Source organism: Balaenoptera ricei, chromosome X (assembly GCF_028023285.1).
Source record: "Balaenoptera ricei isolate mBalRic1 chromosome X, mBalRic1.hap2, whole genome shotgun sequence".
NCBI lineage: Eukaryota > Metazoa > Chordata > Mammalia > Artiodactyla > Balaenopteridae > Balaenoptera > Balaenoptera ricei.
This window is the reverse complement of record NC_082660.1, coordinates 122934665-122952017: the sequence shown is the minus strand read 5'-3', so window position 1 is coordinate 122952017 and position 17353 is coordinate 122934665. Positions and strand designations below refer to the sequence as shown.

At 41.6% G+C, this 17353-nt stretch overlaps 1 protein-coding gene across 4 annotated transcripts in view; it reads left to right on the top strand.

Annotated features, from left to right (window-relative positions):
* Positions 1–17353, top strand: part of FGF13 (fibroblast growth factor 13) — a 523122-nt gene that overhangs the window by 176233 nt on the left and 329536 nt on the right. Inside the window, exon 2 of one of the 4 annotated variants that reach the window (XM_059911321.1) lies at positions 267–395. The exons of the other annotated variants lie outside the window; for them this stretch is intronic. The gene's annotated coding sequence lies outside the window, so the exon portion shown is untranslated. The remainder of the gene's footprint in view (positions 1–266; positions 396–17353) is intronic. 4 annotated transcript variants of the gene reach the window in all.

The window sequence follows — 17353 nt, the reverse complement described above, 5'->3', positions numbered from 1 at the left end:
AAAGTGAGGGTCGGAGATTTGAAGAGACTTGTGCAGAGCTAGGAAAGGAGGCAGCTGGAGATGGAACCCAGGGCCAGTGTCCTTTTCACTCAACAGCACACTTTCTACTGTAGAGAGGTGACCAAAGGAAGCCATGTCACAAGGAGTTAGGGGACAAATAGGTGGGGAAGAGTAAAGTGGCCAACCCATCCAAAGATGGTAAAAAAGCTGCCTTTATTAGAGCTAATATATTCTGCCACGGGATCTGAGTCTACCTTCAATTTCAGGGCATCAACCCTCATCTAAACCCATGCTTGTTGCAAGGCCGTGGTTTGAAGCTGAGCCCCCAGAGACCTAAGGTGTTTTACAGGAGATGATGGGATGATGGGATGCCTTCAACCAGAGAAGTTCTACATGTATGTATTTTTTAAATATTTGACTTCCAGGTTAGATTTCACACATACACATGCCTGCACGATCCTGGGGCTCAAAAAGATGTTTGAAAATACTGGTGGAACATTCTGCAAATTGCCCCTGTAGAAGATAAGGAGAAGCAGACACCCTGTGGCGATCAAACCCCATGGAACTCAGAGAAAGGGAGGAAGAGCAGATTTGGGAGAGACCCCCGGAGGCCTGGCCTTCCAGCTTCCAAGCAGAGGGTGGCTGTGAGAAGCAGCAGAATGTCAAGCATATGACAGCATCTGGGCTTTTATTTGATTTTTAAAGTGGATTATAAGAATTGGAGCTCCATCACCCAGGCGGCTTAAACATATTTGTGAAGCCAGGGTGTTTCTGTTGCATTAGTAAAGGTCAGAATCAATAGAATTCTCCAATCTTCCCCTATTTCGTAGGTCAGGTGTGCTATTATTCCACAGATCACTAGTGAATTTCTCTGTGATCCTTAAGTATTTGCTTGACATAAAAATGCCTTTGAAGGTTTACTTACTGGTCCCTTGGCAAATGAAGGACATTTTATATCTCCAGTACCTTAAATATATCATCCGGAATTATTGCACATTGTGCTGTTGCTTTGCCTGGGGGCTGAGAAATGTGCCCGAGTTTCAAAAGGGCTTCTCTTTTGGGGGTAGTGGGTGAAGAAACTATATTTTTTCTGTCTGCTCCTCTGGAAATGCTCTTTCTGAATGAAGTGAGTATATCAGAGAACTGTGTCCCTGAAATGCCCCTCAGACCTCCTAAGCTCACCTTCTTTCAGTTGCACCTCAGCACTTGGCGCTGGATCGCCCATGGAGGGCTCTACTGGAGCTCTTCGTCAGAAGCCTGTCATCGTGTTGATGGGAGGGATGGTTTTGTTAAGAACTGTCCACCATATCCCATTCTATACCCTTTAGAAGAACCCACGGGAGGGACGCTGTTCTCTACATCCTCATTGCCAGGAAGGAAAAGCTGTGTTTCTTATGAGCAACTAATGTGTTTTCTAATTTATGGACATTTGGAATTTTGTTATTCAATGGTCACATCCACTGAAGAACACAACCATAGCTACATATTAGAAATATCCCCACTCTCAGGAAGTTAATTTTTCTAGGGTGAGGATAATTTTCCCAAAACCCTGCTCCCTCCCTCTGGTGATTGAGCAGACAACGTTGAGGATCACTGTTACAACTGATTGGGTCTAATTGCTTTGGCCACTGGAAAGCTCAGAATCTAGTTTGGGTCGTTTCTTTAAAAAAAATTTTGTTTTTCTTTTTTAGCCGCACTGCGTAGCATATGGGATCTTAGTTCCCTGACCAGGAAATGAACCCACACCCTCTGCAATGGAAGCACGGAGTGTTAACCACTGGACCGCCAGGGAAGTCCCTAGTTTGGGTCGTTTTCTGACATCTAAATAGGACTTCATGATGTGTAGTTCTGAGTGCAATTCTGATCTACACTTGATCTTAGTGACACATTTTGATTTACCCTTCCTCAATTTCTTTACCTATTTTTAAAAATCACACATTGCCGGGACTTCCCTGGTGGTGCAGTGGATAAGACTCCATGCTCCCAATGCAGGGGGCCTGGGTTCAATCCCTGGTCAAGGAACTAGATCCCACATGCATGCCGCAACTAAGAGCCCACATGCTGCAACTAAGACCTGGCGCAACCAAATTAATTAATTAATTTTAAAAAATCACATTGCCATTGTGTATTTATTGGGGCTGTTTTGAATGATCTTCAGAATGAGGCAAAAGATGGATTGGTAGGTGGCGAGATGATGGAAAGACAGACCAGTGCCATACAGTGTTTATAATGGGTCTCTTCACTGCCATGGGATATTTTCACGCAATAGATACCACAAATGGCACTGCACTGGCCATTCTTGATGCAGAGACAATAGCATACGTTGTCCTTGGTGATGGTATTATAAAAACATGCCCATACATCTTTTACTTTATAACTGAAGAGGAATGTTAGCAATCTTTAAAACATTGAAACAAGTAAATTTAAGAAATAATTTTAAAAAAATTTTATTTATTTTTGGCTGCTTTGGGTCTTTGTTGCTGTGCGCGTGCTTTCTCTAGTTATGGCGAGCGGGGGCAACTCTTCATTGCAGTGCCCAGGCTTCTCATTGTGGTGGCTTCTCGTTGCAGAGCACGGGCTCTAGGTGCGTGGGCTTCAGCAGTTGTGGCACGCGGGCTCAGTAGTTGTGGCTCACAGGCTCTAGAGCGCAGGCTCAGTAGTTGTGGCGCTCGGGCGTAGTTGCTCCGCGGCATGTGGGATCTTCCCGGAACAGGGCTTGAACCCGTGTCCCATGCATTGGCAGGCGGATTCTTAACCACTGCGCCACCAGGGAAGTCCCAGAACTAATGTTTAATTCCACCCCGCCACACATGCACAACATGAGAAAAACATTGATTTTTTTCAGAAAACCAATCTGTCCTCAGAGGGCTTTACATTAAGCAGAATAAATAGAAGGAGTAGAAAAATCAACAAAGCAAGTATTTATGAAAAATCAGCCCAGTATTCAAGGCACTTGAAATTCCACATTTGCCACCTGTGAATCATGGTGACCGAAGAATAAGCCATTGGCTTTAGTGCCTTCTCAGTGTACTCCAGACACCATGGCCTACAAGACCTTCTGAGAATGGGCCCCTGTTTACCTCTTCAGCTCTCAGACCATCTCCCTCCCCCCACTGCCCCCTGCACTGCCAACTTTAGTCATAATGTACTTTTTTCAGTTTCTAGAACATTCTCTTGCTCCTGGTCCTTCACATGTACTGTTCCCTCTGTCAGGATCATATTCTCCCCCTCCTTTCCCCATTCACCTAGCTAACTGCCCTCATTCTTTCCATGTTTCAACTTAGATGTTTCTTCCTACTGGAAATTCTCCCTGAGTGTCCAGACTTGTTTCCCTGCTGGAGCTTCTTTTCCTGTTGGGTTATTTCTCCTACTGAATGGTGATCACCCGATTAACCTCTGTCTCCCCTCCTAGAATGTAGGCTCCAGGATACTGTCTTTGTCACTGAATTTCTAGCACTTACCACAGTGGCTAGCACAGAGTAAGTACTCAGTGCGTGGAATTTGCTATTGTGATTATAATGTGTGTATTTCCTTGTTTGGAAGGCACTTGGTAAATGTTGATAATGCTGAGAGGAGTGATTTTTGGAGCAGGACAGTCATAATCGTTCAGGGAGAGAAGACAATGCTCAGACAGCATGTGGACTCTAGCTGGACATTCCTCTCCCCTGCTCTTGAGACATTATGTGAGGGATAATAAGACATGCAGCAATGGAGAGAAATCAGCTCTTCCAAAACTAACTTTCACTTTTAGTTAACACTTGCTCTATGCAAGAAAAGGTCATATCAGTTGGGAGCTTGACTGTTTGCAAGATGACTGACTATTTCCACAACTCGAAGGGGCTTCTGGGGCTTTACCCTGTGCTGCAGTCATTTGGTCATGAAGTAGATGGTGCCTGAAATATGACAGTTGTGGGTAGAAGCACAGGAGTGGGTGTCATGAAATGTGCATTTATGTGACTTTTTTTGCCAATAAGATTTCGTGTATTTCCCTGTGAGAAAGCAGATGTGTGTATTGGAGGGTTCTTTGGAAGCGAAATTTCTTAGCTTTCTGTTACCTAACAGTGTTCCTTTGGGCAAGTTGGCTGATCACTCTTAGTCTTGATCCTCGTCTCTAAAATGGGACAGTAATGTAAGCCTCATGACCTCTGGTGAAAGTTATCTCATACCTAGTAGGTGATTGATAAAGATTTGTTAAATTCAAATGTCCAAGAAAGATATACCCCCATTGGAATGAATAAGTCTGAATGTTCTGGCTTTTTTCCCCCTTTCTTTCTCAAAGTTTGTGCATGAATTTAAACACTTTTATTGTTATTATTAACATTACTTATTTACACAGTACCTTTCTTCTAAAAAGATACAGAAAAAAGAATGTCATGTAACTTACCTTTCCAAATAAAATTGATTTGTTTAATAAAGCAATAGCTGCCAGAAACTCCAGTTTTGCTCTGCTTTGATGTAATCCATATGCAGACTGAAAGTTTCCCTGCAGAGCTGAGGGGAAAATGAAGGCCCACAGATCTCTCCAAATTAGCCCCTGAATATCAACCACATTTCTTTTCGAGTATAATCAGATACTCTGACTCTGGTCTTCTAATTATTTCACCAGGCCGGGGAAGGAGAGCTGACAAATAAGCCCGATTCTTCCTTGGCTCCACAAAATTTCAAAAAAGAACAGAAAGTCCATTGAAGTCCTCCTCTGTTCTTTGAAATGTGTGCGATCTCCCTCCTGAGACTGCAAGGTTATTGAGTGAAGCCAGGAAGGTGGTAGAGAAACGAGTAAAGAAACATCCTTCCATCCCCGTTGTCATGGCTCCTCTGTCATTCAGACCCCAGGAAAGCAGGAAGCGGTGAGCGGCAAAGTGCAGATATGAGCTCCCACTTGCTGCTGCCAATGTATCAAAACTCCTTAGGCTCCTCGGCAGCTTGGCTGATGCCTTCCTTCCTACCTATGTCTCCCGATGTCTAAGCCAGGTCCTCCTTTGTCTGTGGCTCTGAGGGTTCTTCTTCTCTTTCCTTCTTGGAATGTCTTTTATGCCATTCACTCTCAACTTCTGGTGTAACCTAGCTAGGAACACATGGCAAGCTCATTTGGTAATTAGGTACAATACAGAGACCTAAGGCTACAGGAAAGTATAGAAGGAAATGGGCTCTCAGAGACCACCCTCAGAGCTATACTTGGTTTTCAAACTCTTCTCCAAAGACCCTATAGTATACTCTGTAGGGGTATCCAGGGCTTCAGAGGGAGGAAGTTGGTGGGAGATGGGTGCTAAAGAAAGACTGTGAACGGACAAGGCTGTGGGGAACCTTTCGTTCCTTTGACCAGAGAAGTTCTCTTTTTATCTGCAACCTGTATTTGACATCAGCATGAGATTTCATTTAAAGAAATGATGTTATGGCCAAAATAATTTGTGGGGGAAGCAGTTGCTCAGCTCTGTTACGTATCCATACAAGGGTAGGGACCTACTGATTGTGAATTGTAGTTTTTATACCTGCTGTGGTTGCACAGCTGCGTTTTCTCTCTCTCCAAGTGGAATGGGAACTTGTGAAGACCAGGGTCTTTATGACTAGACAACTCATCAGCTCCCATTGGACACAGCTCTGCTTTCTTTATAGATTGGTTGCTCCTAAATTTTTTTGTGTCATCTTTTTTGAGAATCTGATCAAAGTTGTAGACCCACTGCCATGAAAAATGCTTGTAAACGGTACAATTTACATATTCTTTCAAGGAATTATGGTCCCACTGAAACCCAGCCATGCCCTCTGAGACTAAGAATCCCTGCAGGAAAGGCATCTCTTGATGGACCACACAAACTGTTGGGGTAAATGTTCACTAAGGAAGCATTTTCCCCTGATCATTAGAACTGCCCAGTATTGGAACAGGCCATTTCATGAGAGAATGGTTGATTACTTCACATGTACAGATGCTGGCTGGCCAGACGGGCAGGGTGGCATAGTGGAAGAAAGCGCTGGACTTGACAGCAGCCAGAATGGGCTTTAGATCCTATTGTTGCCAATTCCTACATGTTTCCTTGGGCAAATCACTTAACTTATCTGAGCCTCAATTTCCTTATCTGTGAAATGGGAATAGTGCTACTGCCTTCTTTATAATGACCTCATAGGGGTGTTGTGAGGAGTTAATGAAATAATGCATGCAAATCATTTTTTGATGGAACAGAGTAGTCGGTCGAAGATCAGTTCCCTAAAACTTATTGCGGAAAGGGCACCTTCCTTGTGTGGGAAATTGAATTAGGTGTTCTGTAAGATCCCTTGTGATTCTGGTTTATCTTTTCCGCTATTTTTGTTGAATAATCTAGGAACTGTTATCCTCTTGCTTTGGATTTACCCTCAAACAGGCTTTGTGACTAGAATCTTGAGCAGTGATTGCTTTTCACCTCAAAGGTCAGCTTTTAAAAATGTCTTTAAGCTATCTTCAGCTTCTTTGAAGACATTTTACATCTTTATTGTAAAGTGGCTCTGTGTGCCCCTTAGGAAGGTGAGGAGACTTTGACCAAAACTTCTGACACGTTGTACTCTGTAGCCAAATAGTCTAGGGAAACACACATTTATGAGGAGATCGAGTAAGCTTAGAGTTTGTGATCTGATTTGATTTTAGACATTTAAATAAGTCAGCCAAGAACAGTTCCAGAAACTTGATCTTCAAAATGGTTAACTTTTGACATGCCTGTGGCACCTAGTTTCCAAAGATGGCATCCAGATGAACAATGCTTCCTTGTATGTAGGCCCTCCCTTTGAACCTGGGATGGCCTTTGCTGTTAGAATTTGGTGGAAGTGACACTGATGACTCTCTAGACTAGATCATAAGAAGCCTTGGGGCCACACTGGTCTGAGTCTCTTTCAGTGCTCATTCTGAGAGAAGCTAGGTACCAGGTAAGAAATCCAACTACTCTAGTTCCTCATGCTGGAGGGAGCTCAGATAGTGAGTCCACGTGGACAGAGAGAGAGCGATGTCTGACCAGCGCCCATCTGCTCCAGCCGTCCCGGCTGAGGTGCCAGACACGTGAGTGAAAAAGCCATCTTGGGCATCCAGCCCAGGTGAAACTTTGGAGGACATCAGCCTCCATCTGACTGTAGCTGCCAGAAAGACCCCAAGTAAGTACTCTTAAGGTAGCCCAGTTAATCCACAGAACTGTGAAATAATGTAGTAAATTGTTGATTGGAGCCACTAGTTTGGGTGTTTTTTTTTTTTTTAATAGTGATGCATAACCGAAAAGGATGCCTAAGTCACACACGGGGGTGGGCAGACACAAACATTGGTGAATTGCATGTAGCTGCCAGCAGAGTAGCTGGTAGGATTGTTGGAGGACCTGTGGCTTCCTAGTGAGAAGGCCCACGTTGGTTGCCATTGACTCAAGTTGATGAGCCTTAACCCTCATCTAGAATATCACTTATTATTGGGTTAAGACCACTGGGGCAAGAATACAACTTCTATCTCTCCCACCGGACTCCTTGGTATCCAGGTTCATCCCTTCTTTCTTATTTGTAAGACAAGTTCTATTGAGGATTCTGTACTCTTGTTTCCCCAAATTCCTTGCCAGGCTTGCCTTATGCGCTTGTCAAAACCAGGGTTGGCAAAGTAGAGCCTGAAGGCACACCACTAACTATTTTTTTTTTAAGTAAAGTTTTATTGGACCTTGCCCATTTGTTTACATATAGTCTATTGCTGCTTTTTCACTACGATGGCACAGTTGAATAGTTGTGACAGATGGTATGGCGTGCAAAGCCAGAAATATTTACTATCTGACCTTTGCAGACGAAGTTTGCCCAGCCCTTGTCTAAGCCACTGAGCTAATTGCTTGATAGTATTTAAGATTACGTGCAGTATTATATGTAGACTGAATCTGACAAGTTGACTTCATGATGATGTCCTTCTAATTTCATCTTTTCTGGGACCACTAAGCAGGTAAATTCAGCCTCAGCTAATGTATATTAAGTACCAGCTATGCACTAGGTACCTAGTGCTTGGGTATGTGTTTTCTTGCATATTATTCATTAATGCATATAATAATCCTATGAGGTGGATATTTTGTCTCCACTTTACAAATCAGGAAATTTCAGACTTGGAAAGAAAAAATGATTTCATTAAGGTCATATAGCTGCTAACATGATTGACCTAGGATGTGAACCCAGCCCACAGGCTCCAATACTGTGTTCTTTCTCCTGCACCAGTGCTTTTCACATTTTTATTTTATTGATATTTTATGTATGTGTATATGTGTGTATGTATGTGTGGGTGTGTATGTGTGTGCGTGTGTGTGTGTATGTTTGCACTTACGTGTCTGGCAGCAGAACCTTCTTTTACTCAAAAAATGCTATCCATGAGCCTGATGTATATAAAACAGATTAAAGTAGAACTTCTTTGATCATACTCCATGGTCAATCCTTCCTCCGGGCAACACACACACACACTCACGCACGCATGCACACACACACACACACACACACACACACACGTTTACTTCAGCTTTCACCTAAACATAGCATGGACCTTCTCGGGACCTATACTGAGAGATGGAATGATGAGATTTCGGCCATGATCATTTGGTCTTCATCTTTCTCATAGCACAGGTGTCTGATTGCTCTTTTGCCACAGTGCCAGTGATTCCCAAGGCATTCCGCACAATTGCAAAAGAAAGAAAAAAGTCAAGGATCACTATATTTGTTTATGTGACTGCTTTCACCACTGCAAAGCTTCCAATCTCCCTAGCCAAATCAAAAGTAAATTGAAGGGACTTCCCTGGTGGTGCAGTGGTTAAAAATCCACCTGCCAACGCAGGGGACATGGGTTTGATCCCCGGTCTGGGAAGATTCCACATGCCGCGGACAACTAAGCCTGAGTGCCACAACCACTGAGCCTGTGCTCTAGCGCCCGCAAGCCACAACTACTGAGCCCACGTGCCACAACTACTGATCCCGCACGCCTAGAGACCGTGCTCTGCAACAAGAGAAGCCACCGCAATGAGAAGCCTGTGCACCACAGCGAAGTGTAGCCCCCGCTCGCCACAACTAGAGAAAGCTGGCGTACAGCAATGAAGACCCAACGCAGCCAAAAAAAAAAAAGTTCCTTTAAAAAAAGAAAAAAGTAGACCTCGACTGACCACCAGTCCCTCCCATCAGGAAAATTGCACAAGCCTCTTAGATAGCCTCATCCACCAGAGGGCAGATAGCAGAAGCAAGAAGAACTACAATCTTACAGCCTATGGAACAAAAACCACATTCACAGAAAGTTAGACAAGATGAAAAGGCAGAGGGCTATGTACCAGATGAAGGAACAAGATAAAACCCCAGAAAAACAACTAAATGAAGTGGAGATAGGCAACCTTCCAGAAAAAGAATTCAGAATAATGATAGTGAAGATGATCCAGGATCTTGGAAAAAGAATGGAGGCAAGCATCGAGACGATGCAAGAAATCTTTAACAAAGATCTAGAAGAATTAAAGAACAAACAAACAGAGATGAACAATACAATAACTGAAATGAAAAATACACTAGAAGGAATCAATAGCAGAATAACTGAGGCAGAAGAACAGATAAGTGACCTGGAAGACAGAATGGTGGAATTCACTGCTGCAGAACAGAATAAAGAAAAAAGAAAGAAAAGAAATGAAGACACCCTAAGGGACCTCTGGGACAACATTAAACGCAACAACATTCGCATTATAGGGGTCCCAGAGGGAGAAGAGAGAGAGAAAGGACCCGAGAAAATATTTGAAGAGTTATACTTGAAAACTTCCCTAACATGGGAAAGGAAATAGCCACCCAAGTCCAGGAAGCACAGAGAGTCCCAGGCAGGATAAACCCAAGGAGAAACACGCCGAGACACATAGTAAGCAAATTGGCAAAAATTAAAGACAAAGAAAAATTATTGAAAGCAGCAAGGGAAAAACGACGAATAACATATGAGGGAACTCCCATAAGGTTAACAGCTGATTTCTCAGCAGAAACTCGACAAGCCAGAAGGGAGTGGCATGATATACTTAAAGTGATGAAAGGGAAGAACCTACAGCCAAAATTACTCTACCCAGCAAGGATCTCATTCAGATTCAATGGAGAAACCAAAAGCTTTACAGACAAGCAAAAGCTAAGAGAATTCAGCACCACCAAGCCAGCTCTACAACAAATGCTAAAGAAACTTCTCTAAGTGGGAAACACAAGAGAAGAAAAGGACCTACAAAAACAAACCCAAAACAATTAAGAAAATGGTCATAGGAACATACATATCCATAATTACCTTAAACGTGAATGGATTGAATGCTCCAACCAAAAGACACAGGCTTGCTGAATGGATACAAAAACAAGACCCATATATATGCTGTCTACAAGAGACCCACTTCAGACCTAGGGACACATACAGACTGAAAGTGAGGGAATGGAAAAAGATATTCCATGCAAATGGAAATTGAAAGAAAGCTGGAGTAGCAATACTCATATCAGATAAAATAGACTTTAAAATAAAAAATGTTACAAGAGACAAGGAAGGACACTACATAATGATCAAGGGATCAATCCAAGAAGAAGATATAACAATTATAAATATATATGTACCCAACATAGGAGCACCTCAATACCTAAGGCAACTGCTAACAGCTATAAAAGAGGAAATCGACAGTAACACAATAACAGTGGGGGACTTTAACACCTCACTTACACCAATGGACAGCTCATCCAGACAGAAAATTAATAAGGAAACAGAAGCTTTAAATGACACAATAGACAAGATAGATTTAATTGATATTAATAGGACATTCCATCCAAAAACAGCAGATTACACTTTCTTCTCAAGTGTGCATGGAACATTCTCCAAGATAGATCACATCTAGGGTCACAAATCAAACCTCAGTAAATTTAACAATATTGAAATCATATCAAGCATCTTTTCTGACCACAACGCTATGAGATTAGAAGTGAATTACAGGGAAAAAAACGTAAAAAACACAAACACATGGAGCTAAACAATATGTTACTAAATAACCAAGAGATCAGTGAAGAAATCAAAGAGGAAATCAAAAAATAGCTAGAGAGAAATGGCAATGAAAACACGACGATTCAAAACCTATGGGATGCAGCAAAAGCAGTTCTAAGAGGGAAGTTTATAGCAATACCAGCCTACCTCAAGAAACAAGAAAAATCTCAAATAAGCAATCTAACCTTACACCTAAAGGACCTAGAGAAAGAAGAACAAACAAAACCCACAGTTAGCAGAAGGAAAGAAATCATAAAGATCAGAGCAGAAATAAATGAAAAAGAAAAGAAGAAAACGTTAGCAAAGAGCAATAGAACTAAAACCTGGTTCTCTGAGAAGATAAACAAAATTGATAAGCCATTAGCCAGACTCATCAAGAAAAAGAGGGAGAGGACTCAAATCAATAAAATTAGAAATGAAAAAGGAGAAGTTACAACAGACACCACAGAAACACAAAGCATCCTAAGAGACTACTACAAGCAACTCTATGCCAATAAAATGGACAACCTGGAAGAAATGGACAAATTCTTAGAACGGTATAGCCTTCCAAGACTGAACCAGGAAGAAAGAGAAACTAGGAACAGACCAATCACAAGTAATGAAATTGAAACTGTGATTAAAAATCTTCCAACAAACAAAAGTCCAGGACCAGATGGCTTCACAGGTGAATTCTATCAAACATTTAGAGACGAGCTAACACCCATCCTTCTCAAACTCTTCCAAAAAATTGCAGAGGAAGGAACACTCCCAAACTCATTCTATGAGGCCACCATCACCCTGATACCAAAACCAGAGAAAGATACTACAAAAAGAAAATTACAGACCAATATCACTGATGAGTATAGATGCAAAAATCCTCAACAAAATACTAGCAAACAGAATCCAACAACACATTAAAAGGATCATACACCACGATCAAGTGGGATTTATCCCAGGGATGCAAGGAGTCTTCAGTATACACAAATCAGTCAGTGTGATACACCATATTAACAGATTGAAGAATTAAAAACCATATGATCATCTCAATAGATGCAGAAAAAGCTTTTTGGCAAAATTCCACACCCATTTATGATAAAAACTCTCCAGAAAGTGGGCATAGAGGGAACCTACCTCAACATAATAAAGGCCATATACGACAAACCAACAGCAAACATCATTCTCAATGTTGAAAAACTGAAAGCATTTCCTCTAAGGTCAGGAACAAGACAAGTATGTCCACTCTCACCACCATTATTCAACATAGTTTTCCAAGTCCTAGCCACAGCAGTCAGAGAAGAAAAAGAAATAAAAGGAATACAAATTGGAGAAGAGGAAGTAAAACGGTCACTGTTTGCAGATGATATGATACTATACATAGAGAATCCTAAAGATGCCACCAGAAAACTACTAGAGCTAATCAATGAATTTGGTAAAGTTGCAGGATACAAAATTAATGTACAGAAATGTCTTGCATTCCTATACACTAATGATGAAAAATCTGAAAGAGAAATTAAGGAAACACTCCCATTTACTGTTGCAACAAAAAGAATAAAATACCTAGGAATAAATCTACCTAGGGAGACAAATGACCTGTATGCAGAAAACAATAAGACACTGATGAAAGAAATTACAGATGATACAAACAGATGGAGAGATATACCCCGTTCTTGGATTGGAAGAATCAACGTTGTGAAAATGACTACACTCCCCAAAGCAATCTACAGATTCAGTGCAATCCCTATCAAATTACCCGTGGCATTTTTTACAGAACTAGAACAAAAACTCTTAAAATTTGTATGGAGACACAAAAGACCCCGAATAGCCTAAGCAGTCTTGAGGGAAAAAAACGGAGCTGTAGGAATCAGACTCCCTGACTTCACACTATACTACAAAGCTACAGTCATCAAGACAATATGGTATGGGCACAAAAACAGAAATATAGATCAATGGAACAGAATAGAAAGCCCAGAGATGAACCCACGCACCTATGGTCAACTAATCTATGACAAAGGAGTCAAGGATATACAATGGAGAAAAGCCAGTCTCTTCAATAAGTGGTGCTGGGAAAACTGGACAGCTGCACGTAAAAGAATGAAATTAGAACACTCCCTAACACCATACTCAAAAATAAACTCAAAATGGATTAGAGACCTAAGTGTAAGACCGGACACTATAAAACTCTTACAGGAAAACATAGGAAGAACACTCTTTGGCATAAATCACAGCAAGATCTTTTTTGATCCACCTCCTAGAGTAATGGAAATAAAAACAAAAATAAACAAATGGAACCTAATGAAACTTAAAAGCTTTTGCACAGCAAAGGAAACCATAAACAAGACAAAAAGACAGCCCTCAGAATGGGAGAATGTATTTGCAAACAAATCAACGGACAAAGGATTTAATCTCTAAAATATATAAATAGCCCACGCAGTTCAATATCAAAAAAGCAAACGACCCAATCCAAAAATGGGCAGAAGGCCTGAATAGACATTTCTCCAGAGAAGACATACAGATGGCCAAGAAGCACATGAAAAGTTGCTCAACATCACTAATTATTTGAGTAATGCAAATCAAAACTACAATGAGGTATCACCTCACACCAGTTAGAATGGGCATCATGAGAAAATCTACCAACAACAAATGCTGGAGAGGGTGTGGAGAAAAGGGAACCCTCTTGCACTGTTGGTGGGAATGTAAATTGATACAGTCCCTATGGAGAACAGTATGGAGGTTCCTTAAAAAACTAAAAAGAGAATTACCATATGACCCAGCAACCCCACTACTGGGCATATACCCAGAGAAAACCATAATTCAGAAAGACACGTGCACCCGAATGTTAATTGCAGCACTGTTTACAATAGCCAGGTCATGGAAGCAACCTAAATGCCCATTGACAGTTGAATGTATAAAGAAGTTGTGGTACATATATACAATGGAATATTACTCAGCCATAAAAAGGAATGAAATTGGGTCATTTGTAGAGACGTGGATGTACCTAGAGACTGTCATACAGAGTGAAGTAAGTCAGAAAGAGAAAAACAAATATCGCATATTGACGCATATATGTGGAACCTAGAAAAATGGTACAGATGAACCGGTTTGCACGGCAGAAATTGAGACACAGATGTAGAGAACAAACGTATGGCACTAAGGGCGGGAAGTGGCGGAGGGGTGGTGGTGGTGGTGTGATGAATTGGGAGATTGGGATTGGCATGTATACACTGATGTGTATAAAATGGATGACTAATAACCTGCTGTATAGAAAAATAAAAATAAAATTTAAAAAAAAGTAAATTGAATACAATTGTTTTTTTAAAACCCTATTTTTAACTTGGTATATCCATATAATGGTGTTTTATATATACATATTAAAAATTATGTTTGTAATGCTATTTAGTGATGTGGAAACTATAGGATAATGCAGATAAAAATAGCTCTGTATACACTGTGATCTCAGCTTTGCATGATGTATTTGGGTGGCAGTATGTGTATTAACTCGCTCACCCCTAGTCAAATAAAATTGGAGAGACCCATGACCTCTGGGTGGAGGGGTTCTGTGTGATGGTTATTGTCTGCCTTTTGTCCATTCTTTTGAAAGCATGTAGAAACAAGTCAATTTGTGGAGAAAATGTATCTGCATGTACTGTGTTGTGACACTTCCTGATGTTGTTCCAAAAATTGGAGATGAAATGACTGGCCTGGAAGAATAGAGGCATGTTGGTTCCTTAGTTCTTCCTCTCTGAGTCCTGCATTGTCCTTTCACTCCTTGTCTGCCTGCTTTTTTCAGCCTCTTTATTTACAGTGACATTAAAGAAAGGGTACAAAAGGCCCTTGGCCTTTTGTTTAGCATGTTTAAAGATGTATCTCTCTTTATGGCTTGTCAGTATTGCGTGAAAACTTGACTTGAAATAAACCTGTCTGTAGTTTGAACAAAAGAAGCACAGATGTTAATTGGCATCCTGTGTTTTAAATGTCATCATCAGTGTGTTCCTCTGGATGTAAACTGAATCCATGCAGCAAACCACAAAGTGTGAATGAGATTATATTTAGGCAGATGAATGGCTTGAGACACTTAAAGACTTACAAATATGTCTTTAGGACTCACGAAAGATAATATGTGACATGCTGTATTCCTTTGGACTAAAAGTATCCTACATCATATTGTGTATTGACTATGTAGGGAAGTTTTTAAACATATTTTTAGGAAAATGTAAAAAAAAGCTGTATGCTATTATGGGAAAATGTTATATATTAATGCCACTCTCGAAATACAAAAGATCAGTATCACATTCTGTGAACATTTCTGTATCAGTTAGATTGTAGTGACAGTACATTTTATACGGTCTAAGGAAGCTTACATAAGAACAAATACTTTCCCAATACAATCAAATGCCACTTTGAATAAGGGGCATGGTAGAAGAGATGCAATGGATATGTGTAATGTGTGCTAAATTTGTGACTGCCTTGGGCCCTACCAAAGCCACACTAGGTAATTTCACTTGACAGCGAAAAAAGAGGAGCTAAAGAAATGTGGCAGTTTCACATCCTGCGTCTATTCACAAACTCCCATGGTGACCTCATTAATCTTGAGGGGGTCGGGGGCAGCGCGTGAAGCACTCATGCCAGAATGACTGCTTACAAAAATCAAATTCCAGTCCGTCTGCCACTGGTTTTCTTGATGTTGGTGTTTGATACCTTTATAAAGGGGTGTGCTAAGGTGCGCCGGATCACAGCTGGGGGAGGGGAATGTTGACGGCACGCTGGTTGGAACAGCAGCACATGTGTCCCGCGCCTGCCTTGCCTGCCAGCCACGGGAGCTCAGGCTCCAGCTCTCCCAACTCTTTGGTGCTACTGGTTCTCATCATGCTGCCGGCAGGAATCATGGAGAGAGGAATGGAGGCCACCCCTGGGCCTCCCACCAGAGATGGTGGACTGCCATGTCGTCATGTGCATGCTTGGGTACATATGCCAGGGGATACTAATCTCTGGCCTTGATCTGAGTATACCAGACAATTTGTTGGGCTGATGCTTTACTTGTCTTGACTAACTATGAGTTTTTGCAACTGACCAATTGTTTAATGGCCAAGGACACTCAATGACTTTAGATTTGGATTCAGCAAACGTGTATCATTTGACTTGCTGTGTACCGGGCATGGTTCTGGTCTCTCCAGCCCCTTTATCTCATTTAATCGTCATAAGATTTTGAGGGTAATGTTCCTGTTCTCATTTTTAAATGATTAAACCAAGACCCTTTCTGCTAACCCCCGCTCTGGCTCTCCTTGCTTTAGGGGTAAATATATTAACGTTTTTATAAATAAAATTATATCACGTAATGTGACATGATGATAAGGCCATCATCTTTTAAAAGATATATATCATTGCTAAAAATCTCACCTCGCACTGACAGTTATAACAAGGACATGTCACTGGTGAAGAAGTGGTGTGAAGGCCGGGAAGTTGGGGCAATAGGATTGGAATCCAGTGAGTACCATTGAGTCTACACATGTCAGGGCCAGTCCTGAATCCTGTGGCAGACGTTACAAGGAGGCCATGAGTCAGATAGGTGCAAGCAGAACCAGAATGCGTTGTCGTGGACGCCAAAAAAGGAGGAAATTTAAAGATGGAGCAAGTGTTTCAACACTGTGTGATGTACAAGAGACTTCCAGAAAGATAAAGCCTGCAAAGAGCCCCAGGCTTTTGCATTTGGGAGGTCAATGCTGACCTTCCCAAGAGCCCCTTCTATGAAGTGGGAAGGGCAAGACGCAGATGAATGAGGCGTCAGTAGGAAGTGAAGGAAAAGAAGACCGTTAGTGAGTAGTTTGGTACTTCTAATGGTTTTGATGCGGCAGGGAGGGGAGAAGGGAGTGGCTTCTTGGGGACACATCCTTACAGGAGGGTATTTTTTAAAAATTTTAAGCCATGGAAAGACTCTAGCATAACTATAGTTTGAAAGGAAAGGGCCTTCATGGAGAGAATGGTTTGAGATCTAGGAGGTGACCTGAGGGCCAGTGTCCACGAGATGACAGGAGGGGATGTGGACCAAGGCACAGGGTGAAGGATTGCCCTTGAACTGGATGAGGGACCTTCCAGTCCTCATTCTTGAGGGAAGAAAATCAGGAAGGATGTGATTTGTAAATATTTATGGTGGAGATGGAGAAAGTTAAGGAGAATATAGCTGAAAGTCTCAATTGTGTTAGTGAAACGGGGGCAAGCCAAAGATTGAAATTGGAAGGGGCAGGGGCTTTTGAGCAAGGTAGTGAAGGCTTAATTAACATGGTCATTGAGGAGAGTAGATTATGGACTGAATAAAAGTATAAAGGGTTGTTGCTGAGACTCTAGCAAAGGTTGGAGATCATGAGTTTGTAATGTTGCTAAACTGCCCGGTTTGCATGA